The sequence below is a fragment of the Dicentrarchus labrax genome, unplaced genomic scaffold (genome assembly GCF_905237075.1).
Source record: "Dicentrarchus labrax unplaced genomic scaffold, dlabrax2021, whole genome shotgun sequence".
Classification (NCBI taxonomy): domain Eukaryota; kingdom Metazoa; phylum Chordata; class Actinopteri; family Moronidae; genus Dicentrarchus; species Dicentrarchus labrax.
The window spans coordinates 14,469,215-14,486,845 of NW_026136718.1; the positions used below are offsets into that span (position 1 = coordinate 14,469,215).

At 38.0% G+C, this 17,631-nt stretch overlaps 1 long non-coding RNA gene across 2 annotated transcripts in view; it reads left to right on the forward strand.

Annotated features, from left to right (window-relative positions):
• LOC127350773 (uncharacterized) overlaps window positions 1-17,631 on the forward strand; it is a 74,626-nt gene that overhangs the window by 31,634 nt on the left and 25,361 nt on the right. The window contains exon 1 of one of the 2 annotated variants that reach the window (XR_007880630.1): window positions 4,796-4,877. The exons of the other annotated variant lie outside the window; for it this stretch is intronic. This is a non-coding gene — a long non-coding RNA (uncharacterized LOC127350773). Of the gene's footprint in view, window positions 1-4,795; window positions 4,878-17,631 lie in introns of those variants that run through there. 2 annotated transcript variants of the gene reach the window in all.

Below are 17,631 nucleotides of genomic sequence, written 5' to 3' on the forward strand. Positions count from 1 at the left end.
TGTAACTGATGAGGTACTCAGTGGTGAGATTGATATTTTACTTTGCCATTAGTGCAAATTCAATGGAAATTCCTCTCAGACTACTGCCACACAAAAAAAAGTATAAAAAACCCTAAAATTATTATTGTTATTTTTTCTTTGAAAGGTTTGTCCACGATTTAAATATTTTTTTCCATTTAAAGGCTTGTTGTTTCCCACTTTGCCTCTGATTTAAAGGAGTTCAGTATGTTGAGTATAAACATTCATTCTAAAAAAACTCAACACAACATCCATCTCCCATATCTTGTTGTGAATCAGCAGATGAAGTTAACTGAGCAATGTAATCTAAGTATGAAACTTCTATTTTACTTTCAGTAAAATAAATGTCACTGAGTATTTTTTTGTCCATGTCTAACTGCTTTCTCAGATTTGTTTCAGGTTTCTACCCTGTCACATATTGAGTATTAAGACAAAATATTGTCAGATTATCAGTAATTTCAATTTAAATATGTCTGCCAAAACTCATATCTGTCAAGCCTTAATGGACACATCTAAGGCAGACCTGAAGCAGTGATAGAAATCTCTATGGGGACAAATAACAGACTATATTACAACACGTTAATTTTTTGGTGTTGAGTTTAATTTTTCATCCATGTGCTATAGACTCAGCATGGCTCCGTGGTTTCACTGATGAACAGTGGAGCAAACTGTCATCTCCATTTGGCAAGTACTCACAAGCTACACCCAGCTGCATCCTACGGCATGGAGTATAAGGGGGAAGGGGGGCCTGCTAACAACACAGGGCTTTATTACCTGGGAAATTAATGATCTGAGAGACTAAGATGTAATAGCTGAACCATCTGCAAGAAATCATCCTAGAGAGGACCTATCCCCTTTCCTATCTGTATTTTTCTATTCAGCCATAATGCCCCAGGAACATAAATCAGTGAGCTAATTCATACTGTTAAGGTGAAGACACCACAGTTAGCAAACACAGCATTTTGATGGATTACCTGCAATTATAGTTAAGTAGGTTAAGTTAAGTTATGTTTTGAGATTTGTTTTTAGGCTGTTGATGGTTTTTCCTTGTAATTTATAAATGTTATTACTGACTGAAAAACATATCTATGTTTTTTTTATTGTGTTTTTTTCAACTTTTTGTCATAATACTTAGTGACCTTTAGAAAATATGCAGTATACTTTAGTGTGAGTTACTATGAGAAGACTGGAGCTCAATGAAGTTGTAGTTGATGTCATTATTGGTGCAGGCCTGGTTTCTATGGAATGGTAGAGCTGGGCCATTGACGATTGGCTGACAGGGCGTTGGAAAGAGCCAATAGGATCACTAGGCTTTCTGTGTAGAGCGCACGCACACCAATAGCGAGTGACTAAGCACCCCCTGTTGCACAGTTGTAGAATTTACCCTCCTGGCTCCATCTCCAGCCCTGCTGGGGTGCGCCAGTCCACAGTTTTTAGAGATTATAACCTACAGTAGCGAGCCACAATGCCAAGAGGCCTCAACAGTATTCTACTTTAATGGCAGATTTACTCCGTAAACCCCCCAGGATCCTGTAGCAGGATTTTGTTGCACTGTTCATGATCTGTTCTGCGAAGTAGGCATTGTGAGTCGGGAGAAAGGACTTGATGAAAATCAAGCATTTGCACCATGGCTGGAAAAAAAAAAAAGCTTTGGCATTTAACAGTGAAATTTGATAGGATTATGTAGATGATCACACTATGGGAATGGAGCCTGACACCAAACTTTGTCCAACTCTATTAATTGCCACAAGAGTCCATACAGTATTTGCAGAATTTTAAACCTAACAATTTAGTCCTTAGAAGGCCATTTTGCCCAAGATTAAATAATATGTTATTCATTTGATAAATTCCATTATTGCCTATTAACTATTCAAATACCGTAATAAATCATTTGCTAACTTGCGAGGAGAGGAAATGAAATGCTTTGGTCAGATTTGAACAAAAACTGCTTTCACTGGCAGTGGAAGTGTTTAATCTTCCTCACCAGCAGTTTTCTCAATTCGTTTTTTGTTGGTTCGACATCTCTAAATTTCACATGATAAAAATATCTTCGTCTCCTGTAGACTTGGCAAAATCACTTCCTCAACCTAGAAATTTCTCCCCAGCTAATCATATCCTCCAGACCATCCTCACCTTTTTCAGTGAGACTATGTTGTAGCTGCTGTTTGTCACATGTCTTATGAACACATCCTCGCCTAGACGTCCTTGCCCTTTTAATTGAGCTGTTAGCCAGACTGCCATTCAGTCTTATATACTGTACACATCCCCTCAGCTAACAGGGTGCAGAACCAGGAGGTTCCTCATATGAAAAGCTCTGACCTTTCTTTTGTGGTGCAATCAAATGGGGCTGCCTTGGTCCTTGGCTCTGAATAATTAATTCCTCCCCTCAGTAGGAGTGTTTGCTAAACAGTGGGGTCCTCTGCAGTTCACTTTTTCTGCACCACTGCCACTGCACCCTAGGGGAGAGACGAGTGTACGCTTTAGTCAGACTTAAGATGTGCCTTTCCGAGAAAAAAGAGACAGTCAGGAGATATTGGAAAGCCTCTATTTCTTTTTTTCTCTGCTGAGAAAAGACAACTGCATACAAAGGAATGTAGTGAGCAAACTTTGCATAATGTTTTCCTCCTTTTTATTCCATTCACAACAGCGGGACTATTTGTTGTCAAAACGGGACTCATCGCACTTGTTTTATTTTCCAAGATTAAGCTCCTTATCATAGCAGTGTGGGTGTGCTGATCCAGTTAATTTCTGTGTAATGTCAGAGGTTAATTTTACTTTAGAGTCCTAATGTAATGGTCAGCCCCAGAGAGGATTGGTTTGCAGGACAGCCCTAACCTAAACCATTTGTTACTTTTGCCGCCCTGAAAACCAATCCCCTGTGAGGGGGTCCTAATGTAACGCCCCCTACTGCATTTGCCTGGTAACAGTGTCATCTCCACCCCCAGTATACAGTCTTTCATCATCCATAGAGGAATAATATATTGTAGGGAGATGCTCCTGAACCGTCCTCCACTGGCAGTGTGTGTGACAGCCACTTTGATCTCAATGTGAGAGGCTGAAGCTCCGGGAGAAATTATCAATGAGATGGGGAAAGAGAGAGAGACAGGAAAATGTGGTATAAGCCGTGCATGGTGGTGGTGTCATGTGCTATATGTGTGTGCGTGTGTTGGTGGTTTTAAAAGTGGCCCATCCAATTAGAAAGTGACATTTATTATTTAGTGCCCACGGCTTATGAGCCTGGGTAAAAGGGAAAAAAAATATTTTATAAACATTTAATCAGCCGTTATTATTTGCTATTTAGTGCTCTTAAATTATAAACACACAATAGAAGTTGCTTTTATCACGTTCCCTACACCCTGCAAACATCCAGCTAAGTGTGTGCAAGGGGGCAGTGCAGGACTTCATTAGAGGAGACAAAAACCTCTCACTGCTCAACTTCCATGAAAGCTTCATTTCAGCTAAAGCCTGTGATGAAGCATTAGCAGCGATCCAGCTCCACACTGGGTCTGCATAAAAGCCAGTGGATTCTGTCACAGAATAAATAATAACCTAACCTACTTTTCACCAACAAATATCAGATGATCAAACGCATTTGTGCTGAAAACCAATGTATTTGTGGAGTATTTGTCATCACAGAATGGTGAAATGATGATGCAATCCTTGTTTATTTATTCATAAAAACAGACTAGTCTCTGAGTAGCCCATTTCTACAAAGTTAAAGTATATTTTTGACAATGTATTTCAGGCAAAATTGACGTGCTGTTTCTCTTGTGAACCATAGAAATCCACATTTTGTAAGCTAGCTTGTTAGGACTGCATTAAGAGGAAGAGACTGATCAAATGTAAATATAAAATAGAGAGCTGAATGTGAGAATTCATTCCTGACGTTGGAAATAGTACAAAATGAAGGCTCGAGAAAAAGCTGGGAAATGGATCTTTATTAAACATTATTTGTCAAACTATATTTTTGTACATACACTTTTAGTAATTGCTGCTTAAAAAAAAAAAGTATGCATGCCTCAAATTTAAATTAAAAAGAACTTATCAAGCCAAAGCTGAAACAGTGTCTTCTGCAATTGTAAAAGACTTGTAAAGGGATTTTGACTGACCTACTTATGACTTTTAAAAATTATCCATATGCCTCATAGAGCTATATATCCATAGCTGAAACAATAGAAAAACAATTTAAAAAGAAACCTCTAAGAACTCTAGAGAAAAAAAAAGAACAAAAACAAAACTGTGAAACATAAAGCAATATACTGCCTTTTGTAAAACTAGGGGAAAAAACTCTACTTGGCACATCTGCATATGAAAAATTGCAGGGTAATGAAGACATATTATCCCATAGAAATGTTATTACGGGTGTAGGGAGGGGATTGTTTTTTCATAGGGAGATCAGAGATGGTGCTGTCCTCAGAGCTGCTTTTAGTCCTGATCTCATCTGTTTGGCATGAAGGGGGAGCTGTGGCTCCTCCTGTCTGACCAAGGTTACAGCTCCGGGGTTCACCGTGTGCCTCGCACATTTTCTCACACTTTTCTGGCTGCGCTGTGCCACATTGATTTAAATGTATCTGTTGAGGGGAAAATAATCAATGCAAATTCCCTGGCAGTGCAGCCAACAAATAAGACATGTCTGATTCATCAAGCGGACATTGCTATAAAGACCACTCTTTCTCCTTTGTCCCATTTCCCCCTCTCTCTCTGTCTCTTTCTCTCTCTTGTCTCTCTCACCTCTGGGCCACTTCACCCTTTTTTTTGCTCTGTACACCTCTGTCTAAAAACTCTTAGCCTGAATTAGTGGAAGGAGCTTTATGCTTATACATATACCTATGGAATTGCAGCATAGCCATTTAATTAAGGTAGGTGCAAAAATACTTATTAGATATATTAAGTGGCTGTTGTTTTGTGTTTTTATTTCTTGTTATTTGCTTAATTTTTGCAACATTGAATGGAGAGAAAAGAAATATCAATGTAGCCTTTCTCTAAACTTTTTGTCATCTGTTATTAATATAGACTGGTTCCCAATAAATATATAGTAGAAGAAATAATAGTCTTCTCAAAATTATTATATCAATACAGTTTTTTTTTTTACATTTCATTGTTTATCTAAAAAAGTTAATTTGAAACATGTCCCTAGTCCTTGACCACATTAAAATGAAAGTAAGTCAACATGTTGAACAGGAAGGAAGTCTCACCTGACACCTAACCTTAACATTTTGTTTTGCTCCAGCTTGAACTTGGTCAAACGGTCTGGCTCCTAACAAGGGCAGAGTGTAGCCTGTGTATGTAAATTCACTACATGTGTGAGAGAAATAAAGGCAGGGGCTATTTGGAAATTCCTGTGTGATGAAAGGGAAAGAATATCCCCCAAAAAATGATTAATGTGGTGTTCAGGTACACAGAAGATTGAGTGATCCTGTCATCATGCCATATGGTACCAATTTATTCCGGCAAGCATAAGGCAAACTCAGTGGAGGAGCTCTCACGACTGTGCCTCCACCACTCTCCTAAAAGAGGAGGAAAAAAATAAAAAATAAAATATATACATACATTGTTCTTATGTTTAGGTTAAGAACATTAGGAAATAAAAAAAAAAAGATTCCCAGACTGCATCCACATTTTGAAATTGGTCAAGTTAAGTGCTGGTTGTTATCTTTGAACTGTTATTTTTAATTCCAAAAGGTAATTTATTGTGGAGGTGCAGGCTTAGAGAAAGGCCATACGTAATTGGTCTGGACGTACTGTTAAAATTCACTCGCATTATTACCATTATTGTTATTGGCACGTTCCCATGTTATATTTCTTTTTTTCCTGCATGGAAAATTGCACTAGCCACTGTAATGCAGGTTAGTACTGTAAGTGAAGGGAGTGTAGGACTTGGAATACTGCACTCGTGTGTGTCGTGGGCTTCGTTTTGCATTTTCCTGCTCCTCCTTCTTCCTCCTCATCCAATATCAGTGAAGCCAATTGAGATGAAAGTTGACGAAGAATTGAGAACAAAATCTGCCTGTTTTTATATTGATGAAGTAATTCCTCAAATCTGGACCAGCAGATGCAGAACAGTGGAAACATTTTTCCACAATACAGCTTATTATTTTGACAGCAACTCCAGAGGTTTTATTCATTCAGGGTATACAGTCACTTTTTTTAAATATAGCCAGGTAGGAGACAGAAATGTAGTTTGGATCTGACAAGCCTGTCGAATCAGGCTGAGGGCTGTAATTTGACATGGTTTGTTCATCCACCAGCACTTAAATAGGGTATTTTCCCGGAAATAGACATTCTGAAATGCTCTGTGTAACTCACTGACCTAAAAGCAACTCCACAAGAAATATTTTAGGTACAGTAATTATAATGCAGAGGTGTAAATATTAGAAATTTAATTAGCCTTGTTGCTAGAGTGTTGTTTTTATTGCAAACATTATTAGAATGATGCAGCATTAGTGTCGTTTTTATTTGTTGTATCAATAATTTAATATATTTTTTAAATAAACTACCTAGTGAGATGTGACTACCGCAGTGGGTGAGGTAGACTTTCACTGGGCAGCCTATGCAGTGCTTGACATTTTGTACGTTTCCAAGATGCACCGAGTGCAGCTTCTTTGAATCACGTGACTTCCATATCTCTTTCTAATGCTGCTCAAATATGACTTTCAACTCTCTAATCTCGTATCTCGAGTCATAGGCGGAAATGAGTGTTTTTTGAAAATGCAGATGCCATTGGCAGAGGGGAAACAGGTTAGGGAGCTGGACTCCGACCACTTTTCTTTTTCACTACCTTGTTATTTGTCGCCTCACCCCTGCAGGGCATGCTGACAGGAACTGATAAACCTCTTTATGGGCTGAACTGAATTGGCTCCTATTATCCAAGGTGTGGAGCTGCTCAATGGTGGAAATAAAAGACTTTATCCACTGCCCATCTGCCCACCTGTCACTCTCTGCCCAGTTTTCGGGATTCCATGAAGCTGTGTCCCATTTGTGCTTGTAATAGTTATAGCTAGGTCTGAAAAAACAACGCTAACGTCTTTTGTGAGAAATATATATTTTTGCCAAATACCTCATTTAAATACCGGCCTAATAGCCACAGCTTTTGCCATGAAAAATAAATTGGAGTCGTAAAAATATTTTAATATATGGGTGTATGCAGTTGTATTATTTGGCTGTATATTTGGGTGTAACTGTAACATTGAACAGAGAAAAGGGATTTGCTTATAGAGGAACGGAGCCAGATCTCTAATGTTTGACGTGTAATCAAGGAAGTAAAACCAAGGAAATCTTTGAAAAGTCACTCTTGTGGCTTATGGCTCTCTAAAAAGCCTTTCTGTGATCCCACTGGCATCATTTTATCCTACAGTGTTTTTGGAAGGATAATGCTATGGTAGAACTGTTTTAGAAGAGAAGTCTATATCAAAGAACACAGATCCTAAGAATGTTCAAGTAATGGTCAGATGATTTTAAACACATTTTTACAGCCTTTATGAAAATGTTGTACTTTATCCATAAATCAGTGAGGTCCACACATTCGGTGTATAAACTAAACCTCTGATTTCTTTAAAGAAATATTAAGTTGTATTTTTCAGGTTTATTTATGACTAAGGAAGAGGTTTGGGTGGTGATTTTGGTTATTTGGTTTTGGTTTTAGGCTCAGTCAGTACTTCATCTTCTCTTTGCTGTGATTTATTTTCAAACTGTGGGCTATTTTTCCTATACAAAAAAATGGCATATTTCTCATACACCGTACTCTTCACATTTGAGCCTAAAACATCACGAAAATGCTATCAGGATAAAAAAAAAAACCTTCTGCCTTTTTACATGAATGGTGTGACAGCTAACTTATCACACAAAATAGTAAAAGCAATACGTATTTAATTAGTGTCTTATATTTAAAACTATGCACTGTGGGGTAACCATATATATACATGCTTTTGCTAAGGGGGTGATGGTAAACATATTGCAGAAAAGAAAAGAGAATGTGGGACAGGAAAAAGCAGAAGAAATTTTTTTTAGGCACATACATAAATGGATTTTGAGTCTTGACTTAGATAACAAGATATTTGGGAGCGCCACTGTAGTGCTGAATGTTGACATACATCTAATACTGATTAACACCAATCTGAGCTGACTGTACTGTAGGTTGGCTCCTGACTGCTGAATCACTGCCCACATCCCCGGTACATATAAAAAGGCATTTCAGGTTCTAATTACTTTAAAGTCGTTCTGAAAATGTAAAGATGCAACATGACAGTTAAGGCATACTACATTGAAAACATATGGGAGCCTTAAGGCTGAGACATTTCTAGCCAGTTTAGTGTCTGCTAAGTGCAGGAGAATCATTGCCTAAGTGATTTGTGTGTTAAAATATGCTAATTCTGTGGTTTGGAGCTAGCTTGATATTGCAGATGTTTACTTTTAAGTTTAACCAGTTGATCAGTTCTGTATTACACTAGAATAAATTGAGCAGCAGATAGTGTACAGCTTTGTGCTCATTGAAATGCAAAAAGGTTCTATTCTTGATTATAGGGCCACCTGAAAATAAGACATACTTCATGGGGACTAAGGGTTGCAGACTTTCTGAAGTCACCCCCTAAATTGTCATGATTTGGAAGTGTAATTTGTGAAGCTATATTACTACTCAAATACTTGAGTCACCTTGAAATAATATAACTATCAAATGTGCTGTAGATGTGTAATGGTTCTTTTGAAATGGATGAACATGGCATTAAATTAAGCTGACTGTCTGTGCGCTAAAGTCATTGGAAATCCAAAGAAATAAGAGCACACGGCCAAAAAAATCCCTTTCTAAATGAATTTGGAGATCACTGTTAGTCTCTATTTTAAGTGCAAGAAAATTGTTTCACCATACATGCCAAATATTGTTTTGGGATAAAAGTGGCTGTGATTTCACTTCCATAGCTTATCTTGAGCAGACTGGTATTTTAAGGAACTTCACTTCAATATAATGCTTTATTATTAAGTGCGGAGATTAATTAGCACTAGTCTTTTTTTTTTTTTTTTTTGCAAATGTCTTGAATTTACAAATACATTGCTGCTTTTGATTTCAAAGCAGTCTTTTGGAAAAGGGAAATTAGATTCATTTTGTAAAATGACACAGGCTTGATGCAACGTGAGGCCTCCTTGTAAAACAAGTTTACTTATTCAGTGTCACTTTGAACAGAAAAAACCCAAAACATGTCAGATTGTTCAAGGTGGCTGGAACCAGTTACGCTCACTTAATATTGGTGGCAATTGACTGGTTTAAGAAATACAGATGACAAGGATCCAAATCCTCAAGACGAGAGGGTTAGGCTCTGTGACAGCGATGCTCTCCCCAAAGCCAACTGTGTAATGACTCTGTTTGCAATGGAACAAATGGTGCCAAAGATGGATCCGTAGTTTACTGTAGCGCTATCTACAGAGTTTTGGACTGCTTTAAGCAAGTTATCAAAGCCATCTGTTTGGGCCTGCAGGCCGAGGCTGATTAATATAGCCACAGAATGAGAATGTCACAGAGGAACTAAAGTCACAACCATCAACTACATTATTTTGTAAACTAATTGAAGAATTTAATGCTTCACTCCAATCATACTGATTTTGATCCTTCACCAAGGTAGCATCAGGAATGTACAAGAAAGGCATGACTTCATTATACTGTATCGTTACGGTCTTGTTGCCGAGTGAGCAAAAAACGTGTTTGGTATCATGTGGCCTCTATGGGAAAGTATTTGAGAGATGATCACCCTGGTAAGAGAAATGTGAGTGGATCTATAAAGAGGCAAATGAAACAATTGATTGATTTATTGGGGAATAAGTAGGTCTGCACAAACAAAGCGCTGTAACAAGAATTTAAGGTGTGCTGTCGGAATTTAAGTTGCCACAAAGTTACAGTTAGTTAGCAATCAGTGAATTACTACATAAGTTACACTGAGCATTTTCAAAACAGCTTTAATCTTATTAGCATTTAGATGGGCATGCTAAATGGGATATTGCACTAGGACACAATATAAAAGCAACACCCAATTCATTGACTCTGTGCTAACCACTCACACATACATCAATAAAAACAATCACGAGTAGTCCTACACTGCCCATCCTTGCCATTTGAATTATTTCAATTCAATTTAACTGCAGTGTCCCACCCTCTCAAGCACCACAACAACATTCAAAGTGCTCAGTGACTTTCTATTTTGGACTAATAATCCAGAAAACAGATTTCCCTTTCAGACCAGTAAGCTAAGCGTCATTGATAGTTAAAGGAAGACATTAGCATGAGTCGGTGGTTAATGACATTGTTTAATGGTGTGTTCACTTTGTTAATATGGCTGACAACACAGACACATTATGCTCGCAACTTTGAGTTGTTGTGAGTTCAGTATGAAGAGTCACTTTCAAGGATAAGTTCACAAATTTTCAAATCAGTTTACAAATGTCTTTTTGCCTGGAGGCTAGTGTACAATGTAGGTGACTAGGGAGTGATGACTGGGTAAAAAGTGCTAAACACACGGGGCAAAGTGCAAGGGAGCAATTACATGGATTTCTAGAAAATAAAAGATGCAAAATGATACATTTCAAGACTAGGAACTGTTGTTTTGAATGTTGAGACCTTGTCATTGAAGGTTTGGAAACAATAAATAATGAACTTTTCCCCTCATTTTGCATTAAAAAAACAGAACTATTTATACCGTTATTGAAGGAGTCCCTGAGTTAAGTACTCAGTTTAAACTAAAAAAAAAAAAAACGGTGTATGTCTGTTTCTCCCAGAGACCCACATGACACAGAAATACACACAGAGAGCTCTGATCCTATAGTGAACCTCCAAGATAGCTCAAGTAATTAGTATAATCTCCGTAGGATGCATTCACTCCTCATAGTTAATTATAACAAATTCCCTCTCCATGATCCACAGCGTGCATGGATCAAATGTTCCAACTGCAATGGAAAGATAGAAGCATCTGTCACAAGCCTCTGTCTTCAGAAACCCTAAGCCCTATGTGGTCATCGAGAGATGCATCTCTTTAGACTCCCTGCACTCACATGGGGGTTATCATTCTATAGCTCTAGTGTACTTATACCGATCTAGTTGTGGGATTTCAGACTTGAACACACTCCTTTTCTTTAAAACCCATTTCATAGCATTCAGAGCCCCTCAAAAAGCATGATGCACTCAACCTTGAGAATGTATCAATAATTCAAACACATCATCCTCTCATGATGTAGCTGTCTGAAACTGGGGAGACTGTGTCTGAGGGATAATATTGCACTCTGTCACATCTGACTAGTTGTCACCTGCTCGAGCATGGCTACACCCAGCTAATAAATGCAGAGTCAAACCAAGCACATTTTCATGATTTGCAGTACAGTAACTGCTGCCCTTTGAAGGAAATGTGACTTTCAGATCCCACAAATGTGCAGATACTAAATAGTTGGAGCCTGCATATATTGCTGGACTAGTCTTGAGGATAAAATTGATTCTAGGGATGGTCCAATCGTTTTTTTTTTTGGCCCCAATCCCAACCCGAGTCCTTTATTATCAACCATCTGCCAATACTGAGTCCAATCCTCTACTTTAAAAAATGATTTTGACTTTTTCTAGTGCACACTTAACACAAAGGGAGCCAGCATTAAAATTAGTAAAGAAATTAAGATATTTTTGGAGAGCATCAGTGTGGCCCTGTTGTCACACGACCTTCAGGCAGGATTTTGATTTGAACCTTTCATCAACCCCAGCATGAGCAGTTCAACATTTGAAGTTCAAATGTGAAAAATGTTGCTGAAATTTTTAAAAACTCAGTGTGGCTCTGCTCGCATTGGTTTGATGATGCATGCTGTCATATCATTAACAGAAACTGCTGGCGTCTGTTTATTTGTTCTGTGCGCTCCGCAGTTCACTCGCTCACAGCACTATGTGGTTCCAGTGTTTTAAGGCTGTGTAACAGAATGTTTTTGACAGTTGTCATACCTAAGTATCATAAACACATCGGACTTTAGCTGATACGATCGATTTTAAAAATAGATCAGCCATGATCCCGATACTGCAGATCAAGTGAAAGTCTCTATTTGTAATGATGATTCCATCTACAAATATATTTTTTTGTATTGTCAGTAGGAAAATTGTCAAAAAAGTGTCAAAAAAATTGTGAAATGAGTGCAAATTTTGAAATAAAAATGTGATGCTATGGGCCCTAAAATAAAATTCCATTGAAATGTATCTCCCACCAGCACAAAGGAATTGACAATATTTCAGTGGTTGAGAACTTTAATTGGACATTTAATTATAAAGAAGTAAAAAGGTAGGGTTAGGGTTCGGCAGCTGATGGTTTGGTTGGTGCTTTCATGGTTAAATAAGACCCATTTTAATAGGAAATTTTAACTTCCTTCCTTGCATACGTTAACAGTTTAACTCAGAGTTGAAGGCAATATATTGTATCTAACCACCGTATTGACCTTCATACTCAACATTTCATTCACTTCATTGTGCTTCTTCAATGTCAAATCACTGCCTGCTTCTATAGCTAAATATCCTTCACGTAACCTGTTCAATGAGAATTGTATATAGCTCTCTTTTTGCACATAAAGCTTTATCTTGACACTCCCTTGCTGCAAAATCCCTTTGCTAAATTCAGTTGTCATTAGGTCTATTCTGTGATCTACATTTTTATATTGCACCACAGTAGCGCTTGCAGTAACTTAAGTGAAACACTTGAGTAAGCTCTTGAATTTTTTATTGGGTGTGATGCAAGAGTTTGGTGCTGTTCTGTATCCGTAAAAGGCTATCAATGAAATTCATTATCCAGTATATGAACTATATTAAATGATTTGCCAATTGAATGGTGAGGTCTAAAAATCTATTATCTGTTGTCATTTTCACTGATGAGATAGCAATGGATTTGACTTGACTCTTCAAATTAGATTCCTTCATCATTATGGTTGAAAATGAATACAAATTTCCTTGATCAATTTGACCCCCCTCCCAGTAACTTCTGGTACAAGATAACCAAACATGGATAATTAGTAGATATGAGAAATCATTACCCACTGTTAATCATGGTGGAAGTTTGTCTTGTTCATTGTCGTTTCAGTATCAGCACACTTGGGAGACAAGAATATTTCACTGATGTAATGTAATCAGAGATGTCTATCTCTGACAAGTTTTGGCTCAATTAGTCCTCCTGAACACTCAAGGCTGAGTGCCATGCTAATTTTGTCCTCTACTCAGCACCTGCAGTGCAGTCAATGCGCTCTCTCACAAACTTTGTAATAAGACAATATTTATGAGGCATATCTTGGCATAGGTTATTCACAAGAGATACAGTTTTGAGAAATAGGTACTGTCATCATTTTATTTAGGGAAATTCATGAAAAACTGAAATATCTGCTGGACAATAAACACATTAAGCAGATTAAATCAAACATAAACAGTCAATGTGGCCTGCATTAGAGAACACAGCCATACTCATCGTTGTCTATTTGATAATCTTGTTTATTCTCCTTTCAACAAACAGTCCTGAAAATGAAGAGTCACGGAGAGATAATACCATTAACTTTTAGTGGGAACGTGCTCTGCCTCCCTTGGGCTGGAAGACATTTGGATGGCCGAGTGAAAAATTGCCCTGAATTCTGACCAATGAATCGTTTTACACATGCTTTAATGCATTTCATAAATAATCTGCCTGAGAAGGTAATTAGTGCAGGTGTTTACACATATTTCTGCCATCAGGGTGCACAGTAGGATCACAGTTGGCTGAGTGAGTTTTAGGTTATTAAATTAGGCCCAAGGTAACAGGAAGAAGGATGAGCTACAGTTGGGCAGGTATGAGCAACAACATGTTTCCCTATTTATCATCCAAACAAAAAATACACATTCAGGAAATTATGCAGGTTCAAATTATCTCCTATTCGAGGAACAGATTCAGTGTTTGCATAATCAGGCCTGTACGCAGAACAATTTTTCATATTCAGGAGAGGTCAATAGTAGAGAGACATCTCCCTGGGGGGGTTTCCAAAGACGAAAGAAAGGTTGGACCTAAAAATGTAAGAACTAAGCTGCTTAACTTTACACTGCCAAACAGGAAAGTAAATAATTTTCATAATTTTCTCATCAACAATGCGATAAACAATGTAGTGCAGAAAGCGCAAGGAAATAGGAGACATGATCACATTGTTTGCCACTGTCTTACAAAACTTTCTTTGTAGCTCCTAAGCCATGTAGAAGATCCTTCAATATTAGGGGTTATCTCTGAGTTTGGAGAAATATTGTATTCCATCCAACACCACAGAGAACTATCAGTTTTTTTTAGAATGTCTGTGACCTGTTGTCTGCTGAATGCCTTTGCAGTTAAAACACCAGTGCTTTTCAGTTTTTCTTAAACTCCACATGTGATGACAAGCTTTTCCCTGAGGTGAATCTGGTTGCCCGACTGCCCTCCCCTATTTAACCCAGACGCAGAGCAGCCATCACATTATTGGGTTTTACAAGCTACTAACAGCACACACATGCTACTTTTGAAAATGAATTTTTACAGTTGTTATTGACTTGACAAATGTGGCAAGTGCTTTGCAAGACTTTTTTCCTATTTATTGCTTTAGACTGAAACTCAACAGAAATATCTGTCATGCTTGGCTTGGACCCTGTTGCACACAATAACAAATAAACTTGAAAAAAAAATTTACATTGACCGGGATGATTTGTCAGTTTAGTACATGTTTAAAAATCAAGGACTCTCTGGCAGGTTATTTTTCTAATTAATATGCCATAAAGCTGTCATGAAAGTTTTTACCCACATTTTCCCTAAAGGATTAACGAAATAATCTCTTATGTTTCACTAGTTAAAAGGTTGTTTATTGTTACAATTAACAAATCTATAGATCTTAACTGATCTGCATTCAGACTGATTTAAGCTCTCCATAAAAAAACACAGCCCCCTCATTTATTTAAATGAAGCCAGTCTGGCGAAACCACCAGGGTGCCAACGCGGAGGGCTCTGGCAAAACATTGCAGGGTCGTCCTCTGCTTTTGGCGCAACAGTAACGCTTTGGCCAATCACACACATAGAAGCACCAGAAGCATCAGAAGCACATATTCCTGGTGGATCAAATTGTAGCATGAATGCAGTTATTTGTACTGTGTACCTCGCAACTGTCATGATAGATGAAGATAAAATAATTGCCATCTTTGCAGAGTTTCCCTTATAGTATTATAAACACTGGGCAGGGTGAAGGCATCTGAGAAGCCTTCCAGTTCACGGATCTGTCACTCAAACTGGACTTCCTTTCATTGTTTCACCGGTACCTGAAGCTACACGCCCACACCAATGCAGCCTCTTAGATTGTTATAACTCAGGGCTGATTTCTGAACGCACGCTCAGAGTGGGAAGAGTTACCTTACAGCAAGACGGTAATGGGTTTGATTCATGGCGTGATTGGTGTCCACAATGAATGTTCTCTCTTTGAGTGTTGCGTGGGAGCTCTGTTTCCTTTTATATTATAAAGATTCAGGTGAAGTGGAGATTATAAATTGCTCTTAAGTGTGTCTCTATTAGTCTTTCTTGCCATGAACTGGTAACCCCTCCAGTATGCCATGAAGAGAGATAGAAACCATACTACTGACCTGAATTGGGAAAAGCAGAAAACATATTGGCCTTTAGTCCGCAGAAGGTAATGTGAATGGATTGGTTCGCAAGTTAAACACACATTGGTACAGCTGGTGCTAATGGACTAAAAAGGTGGGGCTAATTAATAGTAATTAAGTGTGTGGGTTGCTGTAACTATAGTCTATTCCCTGCTGATATTATGAACATTTCCAGTAACATTACACATAGCGTTATTTCAGGTCATTCACAGTGACTGTATGGTATTTGGAGTCCTGGCAGTAACAGGTGATTTCATTAGCACCTTTATGAAACACTGCACTTAGGAATAGTTACCGGCCAACTGCACCACTTTATCGCACTCAAACTAGTGTCCAGTGAGTGAGATATTTATTAAAGCTGGTGTCCTTAATTTGTTATATTAATAAAAATATATCCATCTGTATGGCACATTTACTGTGGTTGGATAGGCTGTCCGCACACTGCCATACAGAAATGTACTTTGGCTTGTCAGGTGGCACTAGTTGACAGTGCCAATGAAGTCTTTTCAAAACAGAAGCAGATTGGGCTGGAAGAGATGTGTTTGACACCACGGTTCTATTTTCATAAATCAAAATTAACAGCAAACCCAGCAGCAATGGTTTTCACACTTGGCTTGCTGACACATCTTAAAAGTTTTGCTTTAGTTGATTCAAATGCATTTAAAGGCAAGCTTTGACAGAACCTGCCAAAAACAAGTGTGCCATATTTTACGTAGTGCAAACATTATTTCAATCCATTACCATCACATGAGAAGGTGAGTGGAAGGTTAAGGATTTCTCCTTTGAAGTAATTGCTCCCATGATTGTTCATATATTAGTTATGAAAGTGATACAAAAGGGTACACATCGAGTTTATGGTCCAGTGAATGTCTGGGAGGTAGTAGATAATTACGTGGTAAGAACTGGCGAATGGTGTTGATTTTGTCAAATGGATAACTAGTCTATGTATCACATGGAAACTTACTTATGTATCAATAAAATGTTGACCGACAACGTATTTAATTTGTGTCTTACCAAAATATCTAATTTTGCAATACAGTATCCAGTCAGCTCCCAGCTACCGTAGTTTGTCCTACACGCTTTGAAGGCTGAGCTGTATTCAAATGGTTGCAATCTTCGTCGCTCGATGCCACTAAGTGCTACACATTTAGGTCCGTTAACCTAACCTTGATAATAAGCTTTTGTTGCCTAAACCTAATCAAAGACGGACTTCAGGATGTGAATTCTGGCGTCCAGCGTTTTGTGCACAATTGGAAAAGAACTGAAGAGAAAGAGTTAACAGTCATGCAGTGATTTTTCTGTAACTAACTGAGACATCATCCTAGTAATAATCTCGAAATTGAGAGGCATGGCTCAAAGGAGTAAGACTTGTTAGGTCAGCATTACCATATCAGCGACAGTAATTAATAAGTAACACACACGGAAAAGACAACTGTTTAATAAAGTGATGACACTCACATTATAGTTTTCTAACTACAAAATACTTTGAGGAATGAATAATGGCAAAGACGCTTAGTTGTTAGTAATACTTGTTAGTAGTACTTCCATCCAGTGTCATGTCATGGAATGAAAACTTTTGACTTGGTTAACATGCTTGAATATGGCATTTAGTGTTACCAATACCACATGCATGGTTACCTTTTACATAAAATTGCAATCAATTGTGTTTTTGTCATTACTAAATGTTTTTTGGGGTATTAATAGTTAACACAACTCTACACACTGGGTTAAGGTAAGGTAAAGGTCATATTCTTGGTTAAATATTGGAAAAACATTTGGGTTTGAAGCATGAGACAAGATGTTTACTTTTTCAGCATCCAGCCAAACTACCAATTTTCCTTAATCTTTCCCAAAGTTTGTAGCCTTCACCTTACCACAAGTGGGATCTGAAAGAGAGATGGTTTGTAGGACTAACACATTTCACAACAGGCAAAGGGACATGAGCATGTAGTTGATTGTAGTTGTGCTTTGGCCAGTCGTCAATTTTC